Genomic DNA, 10,738 nt, shown 5'->3' on the forward strand with positions numbered 1-10,738 from the left:
TAGAGTTCGCGTACAACAACAGTTACCAAGCCAGCATAGGCATGGCACCGTATGAAGCTCTGTATGGAAGAGAGTGCAGATCGCCGATATGTTGGACTGAAGTAGGAGACAAAGCTCTAATTGGCCCCGAGTTGGTTCAGATGACAACTGAAAAGATCAAACTCATTCAGCAGAGGATTAAAACCGCACAGAGTCGACAGAAGAGTTATGCCGACCAAAGAAGGAGGGAGTTAGAATTTGAAATTGGGGATCATGTGTTTTTGAAAGTTTCGCCGATGACAGGAGTTTCGAGATTTGGGAAGAAGGGTAAACTTGCACCCCGATATATTGGGCCATTTGAAATTCTTGAGAGGGTCAACACCGTTGCTTACAGACTTGCTTTGCCACCAGATTTGAGTCGAGTCCACAGTGTGTTCCATGTTTCGATGTTGAGGAAATATATCCGAGACCCACTGCATGTAATAGATTATTCCGGAGTTGTGGTTAATGAAGACTTGGGCTACGAAGAGAAGCCGATGAGAATTATCGACAGACAAGTGAGACAGTTGAGAAACAAGTCGATATCAATGGTGAAAATCGAATGGGAGAAGCATTATGGCGGGGAGGCCACATGGGAAAAGGAAGAGGAGATGAAAATCTGCTACCCGGAGTTATTCGTAGGTCAAGGTAACTTAAGTTTGGGGACCAAACTTCCTTAAGGAGGGTAGACTGTAAGAACCCACATTCTTATCTTAATCATGTTCATGAGCATTTGTATGATTATGACTTGTTAAGCTTGCATGTGTATGTTGTGACTTGTTTTGCTGTAGCAAGTGAGATCCGTGCCTCGATTTGGAGCCTTGTGATTTGTCTAAGTGTAGTGTACTTGTCTCATTCCTTCCTTGATGTAAAAACTTAGGTCGTTCCTTGTCTCTAGCCGATGTTATTCGAAGCCGAGGTCACCCTTAGTCTAGTAGCAGCATCTTGGAACCCCTTGTTGATCTCCGTCCTTGCCTCGACCACGTTAGCCGAGATGTCACCTTGCACCCCAGTGATCTCGTCCTGGAGCGGTATGACCTAGGCCGAGGTGTGGCGCATCTAGACCAAGATGTGGCACAGCTTAGTCAAGTGTTGTCCTTCCTGACCGAGGTCATTGTCACCTTAGTTGCCGAAGTCCTTTGTTAGCTGATGTCACCCCTTGCCGGAGTGTCATTCTGTGTAGCTTGTTAGATACGCCTTGTTGTTAGCCGATGTCCTTGCCCTGGCAGAGAGCCCATACCGCTTTGCTTTTTGAACACCCTTCCACCATGCTTTGTCTGGTCTGTCAGTCACCTTTTCAGGTAGAACCCAATCAGTCGCCGCCACGTGTCTCAGCAGAGGGTTAACCCCAGAACCGGGTATAGAAAACTATCATTTTAATATCATAAACTTGCCTTGTAGAGAGAGAAGCTCTAGGAGGAAGAAAGAGTTTTAGAGTGAGGAAGTAGATCTTCAAGCTTGATTCCTAGAGATCCAACCGTTAAATCCGCGTTCTTGATCTGCTCATGACGTTCTTTATGTTTATGTTATTGCATTGCATGATTGAAAATGATTTGTAAGCCATGCATCGTTTTGAAGCTCGATTTTAGAAAGAGAAAATGGCATTCATGTGTTCTTCAAGAAAGCCTTGTTTGATCCGAAAGCTTGCATAAAGAATCATGATTTTGTGTTTATTTCCGCAAGGATTTCAAGTACGGGTACCCAGGTCCATGTTTTCAAACTCATAGCACGAAAATCCCAGATTTGTGATGGCCGATTATGATCAAGCATTCGTATTTTTCATGTTTTCACACTCATGTTCTTCATGTTCATCAACAGAGGGAAACCCAGAGTTTCCCGACCTCTTTTCCTTGCATGTGGCCCTCGGGAACACACCTCGGCAAGGAGGTGTGGAACCTCGGCCTAGACCTGATTGGTGCCCAGCATGTTTTCCGAAAACATTTGTGTACATGAGAGACTTGTTTGAAAGCGCATTCAATAGGCTTTGCCATGTGTTGTAGGACTTGGGCTTGTCTCGACCCCGACGTGTGAAGAAACGATGTGAGTGGTATTTTTAATAAAGCTATGTTACACTCGTTTTGATAAATCTTGTTTTGCCTTGTCTTGAAAAGTATTTGATTTAGCATGAATGACTATCCCTACTTTGTGTATCAAATGCTATCTTGTTTTGATGACTCGTCTTGAAAGTCCTTAGTGCTAGAGGACTCTAAACTTTCGCAGCACAGCTTGTCTTGACAGTCCTTAGTGCTAGAGGACTCTAAACTTTCGCAGCACAGCTTGTCTTGACAGTCCTTAGTGCTAGAGGACTCTAAACTTTCGCAGCACAGCTTGACTTGAAAGTCCTTAGTTGCAGGGGACTATAATGCAACTGCACTCTTGTCTTGGGAACGTCATCACCCTCTTGTATTAAGTAGATGTAATAACATCCAAAGAACTTGAAAGGCCGGCAATGAACTTGATTTCCCTCTTGATTGTAAAGTATGCTATGTATTGTTTCGTAAGAAATCTTGGATATCAATCATGCAAAACCTTTATTTCTAATATCATTCACTGAGTATCCAAGCTCACCCTCTCTATATATATATGTAGGTGATGAACAAGAAGGCATTGAGGCCTAGACGTGATTGCCGATGTGTTTTGATTGCCGATGTGTTTTGGGCGTATAGCCGACATGTTTTGGATCTGCGTTTTGCATCGTCTTGAAGATTATGCTTCTCGGCTTATGTTTCCTTTGTTTGTTTTTGGCATGTGTCGGCTTGAGAAGCCTTTTGGTTAGGATGTGTTTTGTATCTCATTCTTGTTGTATCTAAATTGTAAGACTTGTAAAGATGTTTGATGTATGACATTCCATTGGACCTATGCACGGCTCTCATGGACTATTTAGATTTTGTATAAGTATATATATATTGCTTCCGCACTCGTAAGCCCCATATTTTATACTCTGATTGTGTGTGATTTTTGTAAGACGGCCTTCGGTAACCTCGGGTTACTGGCCATCACGGCACCAAACTACTAGGGGCGGTTTGGGGGCGTGACATAATGTGCAGAAAACAGTGCGTAGAGGTGCGCAAGATAGCGCAATAAAATGCACGGAAAATGCAAGTAAAGTGCAGAAAACAGTGCGATGAGGTGCGCATGATAGCGCGATAAAATGCATCCAAAATGCAAGTAATGTGCAGAAAACAGTGCGATGAGGTGCGCAAGATAGCGCGATAAAATGCATGCAAAATGCAAGTAGTGTGCAGAAAACAGTGCCATGAGGTGCGCAAAATAGCGCGATAAAATGTATGGAAAATGCAGGTAATGGTCACAGCGCAATATAGCGCGATGCGCAAAATAGCGTGATAAAATGCACGCAAAATGCAAGTGATGTGCTGAAAAAAGTGCGATGAGATGCGCAAGATAGCCCGACAAAATGCAAGTAATGTGTAGAAAAAGTGCGACGAGGTGCGCAAGATAGCGCGACAAAATGCCTGCAAAATGCAAGTAATGGTCACAGCGCAAAATAGCGCGATGCGAAAGATAGCACGATAAAATGCATGCAAAATTCAAGTAGTCTGCAGAAAACAGTGCGATGTGGTGCGCAAGATAGCGCGACAAAATGCATGCAAAATGCAAGTAATGTGCGGAAAACAGTGCGATGAGGTGCGCACGATAGCGCGATAAAATGCATGCAAAATGCAAGTAATGGTCACAGCGCAAAATAGCGCGATGCGCAAGATAGCGCGATGCGCAAGATAGCGCGATAAAATGCATGCAAAATGCAAGTAATGTGCAGAAAACAGTGCGATGAGGTGCGCAAGATAGCGCGATAAAATGCATGCAAAATGCAAGTAGTGTGCAGAAAACAGTGCCATAAGGTGCGCAAGATAGCGCGATAAAATGTATGTAAAATGCAAGTAATGGTCACAGCGCAAAATAGCACGATGCGCAAAATAGCGTGATAAAATGCATGCAAAATGCAAGTGATGTGCAGAAAAACGTGCAATGAGGTGCCCAAGATAGCGCGACAAAATGCATGCAAAATGCAAGTAATGTGCAGAAAACAGTGCGACGAGGTGCGCAAGGTAGCGCGACAAAATGCCTGCAAAATGCAAGTAATGTGCAGAAAACAGTGCGATGAGGTGCGCAAGATACCGCGATAAAATGCATGCAAAATGCAAGTAATGTGCAGAAAATAGTGCGATGAGGTGCGCAAGATAGCGCGACAAAATGCATGCAAAATGCAAGTAATGTGCAGAAAACAGTGCGACGAGGTGCGCAAGATAGCGCGATAAAATGCATGGAAAATGCAAGTATTGTGCAGAAAACAGTGCGATGAGGTTCGTAAGACAGCGCGATAAAATCCATGCAAAATGCAAGTAATGGTCACAACCCAATGCGATGAGGTGTGCAAGATAGCGCGACAAAATGCATGGAAAATGCAAGTAATGTGCAGAAAACAGTGCGTAGAGGTGCGCAAGATAGCGCGATAAAATGCACGGAAAATGCAAGTAAAGTGCAGAAAACAGTGCGATGAGGTGCGCAAGATAGCGCGATGCGCAAGATAGCGCGATAAAATGCATCCAAAATGCAAGTAATGTGCAGAAAACAGTGCGATGAGGTGCGCAAGATAGCGCGATAAAATGCATGCAAAATGCAAGTAGTGTGCAGAAAACAGTGCCATGAGGTGCGCAAAATAGCGCGATAAAATGTATGGAAAATGCAGGTAATGGTCACAGCGCAATATAGCGCGATGCGCAAAATAGCGTGATAAAATGCATGCAAAATGAAAGTGATGTGCTGAAAAAAGTGCGATGAGATGCGCAAGATAGCGCGACAAAATGCATGCAAAATGCAAGTAATGTGTAGAAAACAGTGCGACGAGGTGCGCAAGATAGCACGACAAAATGCCTGCAAAATGCAAGTAATGGTCACAGCGCAAAATAGCACGATGCGAAAGATAGCACGATAAAATGCATGCAAAATTCAAGTAGTCTGCAGAAAATAGTGCGATGTGGTGCGCAAGATAGCGCGACAAAATGCATGCAAAATGCAAGTATTGTGCAGAAAACAGTGCGATGAGGTTCGCAAGATAGCGCGATAAAATGCATGCAAAATGCAAGTAATGGTCACAGCGCAAAATAGCGCGATACGCAAGATAGCGCGATAAAATGCATGCAAAATGCAAGTAATGGTCACAGCGCAAAATAGCGCGATGCGCAAGATAGCGCGATAAAATGCATGCAAAATGCAAGTAATGGTCACAGCGCAAAATAGCGCGATGCGCAAGATAGCGCGATGCGCAAGATAGCGCGATAAAATGCATGGAAAATGCAAGTAATGTGCAGAAAACAGTGCGATGAGGTGCGCAAGATAGCGCGATAAATTTCATGCAAAATGCAAGTAATGTGCAGAAATCGCATGCGAAATGCAAGTAATGTGCATAAAAAAGTGCGATGAGGTGCGCAAGATAGCGAGACAAAATGCATGCAAAATGCAAGTAATGTGCAGAAAATAGTGCGATGAGGTGCGCAAGATAGCGCGATAAAATGCACGGAAAATGCAAGTAAAGTGCAGAAAACAGTGCGATGAGGTGCGCAAGATAGCGCGATAAAATGCCTGCAAAATGCAAGTAATGGTCACAGCGCAAAATAGCGCGATGCGCAAAATGGCGTGATAAAATTCATCCAAAATGCAAGTAATGTGCAGAAAAAAGTGCGATCAGGTGCGCAAGATAGCGCGAGAAAATGCGTGCAAAATGCAAGTAATGTGCAGAAAACAGTGCGATGAGGTCCACAAGATAGCGCGAGAAAATGCATGCAAAATGCAAGTAATGGTCACAGCGCAAGATAGCGCGATAAAATGCATCCAAAATGCAAGTAATGTGCAGAAAACAGTGCGATGAGGTGCGCAAGATAGCGCGATAAAATGCATGCAAAATGCAAGTAGTGTGCAGAAAACAGTGCCATGAGGTGCGCAAGATAGCGCGATAAAATGTATGTAAAATGCAAGTAATGGTCACAGCGCAAAATAGCGCGATGCGCAAAATAGCGTGATAAAATGCATGCAAAATGCAAGTGATGTGCAGAAAAACGTGCAATGAGGTGCCCAAGATAGCGCGACAAAATGCATGCAAAATGCAAGTAATGTGCAGAAAACAGTGCGACGAGGTGCGCAAGGTAGCGCGACAAAATGCCTGCAAAATGAAAGTAATGTGCAAAAAACAGTGCGATGAGGTGCGCAAGATAGCGCGATAAAATGCATGCAAAATGCAAGTAATGTGCAGAAAACAGTGCGATGAGAAGATAGCGCGACAAAATGCATGGAAAATGCAAGTAATGTGCAGAAAACAGTGCGACGAGGTGCGCAAGATAGCGAGATAAAATGCATGGAAAATGCAAGTATTGTGCAGAAAACAGTGCGATGAGGTGCGCAAGACAGCGCGATAAAATCCATGCAAAATGCAAGTAATGGTCACAACCCAATGCGATGAGGTGTGCAAGATAGCGCGACAAAATGCATGGAAAATGCAAGTAATGTGCAGAAAACAGTGCGTAGAGGTGCGCAAGATAGCGCGATAAAATGCACGGAAAATGCAAGTAAAGTGCAGAAAACAGCGCGATGAGGTGCGCAAGATAGCGCGATAAAATGCATCCAAAATGCAAGTAATGTGCAGAAAACAGTGCGATGAGGTGCGCAAGATAGCGCGATAAAATGCATGCAAAATGCAAGTAGTGTGCAGAAAACAGTGCCATGAGGTGCGCAAAATAGCGCGATAAAATGTATGGAAAATGCAGGTAATGGTCACAGCGCAATATAGCGCGATGCGCAAAATAGCGTGATAAAATGCATGCAAAATGCAAGTGATGTGCTGAAAAAAGTGCGATGAGATGCGCAAGATAGCGCGACAAAATGCATGCAAAATGCAAGTAATGTGTAGAAAACAGTGCGACGAGGTGCGCAAGATAGCGCGACAAAATGCCTGCAAAATGCAAGTAATGGTCACAGCGCAAAATAGCGCGATGCGAAAGATAGCACGATAAAATGCATGCAAAATTCAAGTAGTCTGCAGAAAACAGTGCGATGTGGTGCGCAAGATAGCGCGACAAAATGCTTGCAAAATGCAAGTAATGTGCAGAAAACAGTGCGATGAGGTGCGCACGATAGCACGATAAAATGCATGCAAAATGCAAGTAATGGTCACTGCGCAAAATAGCGCGATACGCAAGATAGCGCGATAAAATGCATGCAAAATGCAAGTAATGGTCACAGAGCAAAATAGCGCGATGCGCAAGATAGCGCGATGCGCAAGATAGCGCGATAAAATGCATGCAAAATGCAAGTAATGGTCACAGCGCAAAATAGCGCGATGCGCAAGATAGCGCGATAAAATGCATGGAAAATGCAAGTAATGTGCAGAAAACAGTGCGATGAGGTGCGCAAGATAGCGCGATAAATTTCATGCAAAATGCAAGTAATGTGCAGAAATCGCATGCGAAATGCAAGTAATGTGCATAAAAAAGTGCGATGAGGTGCGCAAGATAGCGAGACAAAATGCATGCAAAATGCAAGCAATGTGCAGAAAATAGTGCGATGAGGTGCGCAAGATAGCGCGACAAAATGCAAGCAAAATGCAAGTAACGGTCACAGCGCAAAATAGCGCGATGCGCAAAAATGCGTGATAAAATGCATGCAAAACGCAAGTAATGTGCAGAAAACAGTGTGATGAGGTGCGCAAGTTAGCGCGATAAAATGCATGCAAAATGCAAGTAATGTGCAGAAAACAGTGCGATGAGGTGCGCAAGATAGCGCGATAAAATGCAGGGAAAATGCAAGTATTGTGCAAAAAACAGTGCGATGAGGTGCGCAAGGTAGCGCGATAAAATGCACGGAAAATGCAAGTAAAGTGCAGAAAACTGTGCGATGAGGTGCGCAAGATAGCGCGATAAAATGCCTGCAAAATGCAAGTAATGGTCACAGCGCAAAATAGCGCGATGCGCAAAATGGCGTGATAAAATTCATCCAAAATGCAAGTAATGTGCAGAAAAAAGTGCGATCAGATGCGCAAGATAGCGCGACAAAATGCATGCAAAATGCAAGTAATGTGCAGAAAACAGTGCGATGAGGTCCACAAGATAGCGCGAGAAAATGCATGCAAAATGCAAGTAATGGTCACAGCGCAAGATAGCGCGATGCGCAAGATAGCGCGATAAAATGCATCCAAAATGCAAGTAATGTGCAGAAAACAGTGCGATGAGGTGCGCAAGATAGCGCGATAAAATGCATGCAAAATGCAAGTAGTGTGCAGAAAACAGTGCCATGAGGTGCGCAAGATAGCGCGATAAAATGTATGTAAAATGCAAGTAATGGTCACAGCGCAAAATAGCGCGATGCGCAAAATAGCGTGATAAAATGCATGCAAAATGCAAGTGATGTGCAGAAAAACGTGCAATGAGGTGCCCAAGATAGCGCGACAAAATGCATGCAAAATGCAAGTAATGTGCAGAAAACAGTGCGACGAGGTGCGCAAGGTAGCGCGACAAAATGCCTGCAAAATGAAAGTAATGTGCAGAAAACAGTGCGATGAGGTGCGCAAGATAGCGCGATAAAATGCATGCAAAATGCAAGTAATGTGCAGAAAACAGTGCGATGAGAAGATAGCGCGACAAAATGCATGGAAAATGCAAGTAATGTGCAGAAAATAGTGCGACGAGGTGCGCAAGATAGCGCGATAAAATGCATGGAAAATGCAAGTATTGTGCAGAAAACAGTGCGATGAGGTGCGCAAGACAGCGCGATAAAATCCATGCAAAATGCAAGTAATGGTCACAACCCAATGCGATGAGGTGTGCAAGACAGCGCGACAAAATGCATGGAAAATGCAAGTAATGTGCAGAAAACAGTGCGTAGAGGTGCGCAAGATAGCGCGATAAAATGCACGGAAAATGCAAGTAAAGTGCAGAAAACAGCGCGATGAGGTTCGCAAGATAGCGCGATAAAATGCATCCAAAATGCAAGTAATGTGCAGAAAACAGTGCGATGAGGTGCACAAGATAGCGCGATAAAATGCATGCAAAATGCAAGTAGTGTGCAGAAAACAGTGCCATGAGGTGCGCAAAATAGCGCGATAAAATGTATGGAAAATGCAGGTAATGGTCACAGCGCAATATAGCGCGATGCGCAAAATAGCGTGATAAAATGCATGCAAAATGCAAGTGATGTGCTGAAAAAAGTACGATGAGATGCGCAAGATAGCGCGACAAAATGCATGCAAAATGCAAGTAATGTGTAGAAAACAGTGCGACGAGGTGCGCAAGATAGCGCGACAAAATGCCTGCAAAATGCAAGTAATGGTCACAGCGCCAAATAGCGCGATGCGAAAGATAGCACGATAAAATGCATGCAAAATTCAAGTAGTCTGCAGAAAACAGTGCGATGTGGTGCGCAAGATAGCGCGACAAAATGCATGCAAAATGTAAGTAATGTGCAGAAAACAGTGCGATGAGGTGCGCAAGATAGCGCGATAAAATGCATGCAAAATGCAAGTAATGGTCACAGCGCAAAATAGCGCGATACGCAAGATAGCACGATAAAATGCATGCAAAATGCAAGTAATGGTCACAGCGCAAAATAGCGCGATGCGCAAGATAGCGCGATGCGCAAGATAGCGCGATAAAATGCATGCAAAATGCAAGTAATGGTCACAGCGCAAAATAGCGCGATGCGCAAGATAGCGCGATAAAATGCATGGAAAATGCAAGTAATGTGTAGAAAACAGTGCGATGAGGTGCGCAAGATAGCGCGATAAATTTCATGCAAAATGCAAGTAATGTGCAGAAATCGCATGCGAAATGCAAGTAATGTGCATAAAAAAGTGCGATGAGGTGCGCAAGATAGCGAGACAAAATGCATGCAAAATGCAAGTAATGTGCAGAAAATAGTGCGATGAGGTGCGCAAGATAGCGCGACAAAATGCAAGCAAAATGCAAGTAACGGTCACAGCGCAAAATAGCGCGATGCGCAAAAATGCGTGATAAAATGCATGCAAAACGCAAGTAATGTGCAGAAAACAGTGCGATGAGGTGCGCAAGTTAGCGCGATAAAATGCATGCAAAATGCAAGTAATGTGCAGAAAACAGTGCGATGAGGTGCGCAAGATAGCGCGATAAAATGCAGGGAAAATGCAAGTATTGTGCAAAAAACAGTGCGATGAGGTGCGCAATGTAGCGCGATAAAATGCACGGAAAATGCAAGTAAAGTGCAGAAAACAGTGCGATGAGGTGCGCAAGATAGCGCGATAAAATGCCTGCAAAATGCAAGTAATGGTCACAGCGCAAAATAGCGCGATGCGCAAAATGGCGTGATAAAATTCATCCAAAATGCAAGTAATGTGCAGAAAAAAGTGCGATCAGGTGCGCAAGATAGCGCGACAAAATGCATGCAAAATGCAAGTAATGTGCAGAAAACAGTGCGATGAGGTCCACAAGATAGCGCGAGAAAATGCATGCAAAATGCAAGTAATGGTCACAGCGCAAGATAGCGCGATGCGCAAGATAGCGCGATAAAATGCATCCAAAATGCAAGTAATGTGCAGAAAACAGTGCGATGAGGTGCGCAAGATAGCGCGATAAAATGCATGCAAAATGCAAGTAGTGTGCAGAAAACAGTGCCATGAGGTGCGCAAGATAGCGCGATAAAATGTATGTAAAATGCAAGTAATGGTCACAGCGCAAAATAG

Source organism: Camellia sinensis, chromosome 5 (assembly GCF_055761805.1).
Source record: "Camellia sinensis isolate YWXY chromosome 5, ASM5576180v1, whole genome shotgun sequence".
Taxonomy (NCBI): Eukaryota; Viridiplantae; Streptophyta; class Magnoliopsida; order Ericales; family Theaceae; genus Camellia; species Camellia sinensis.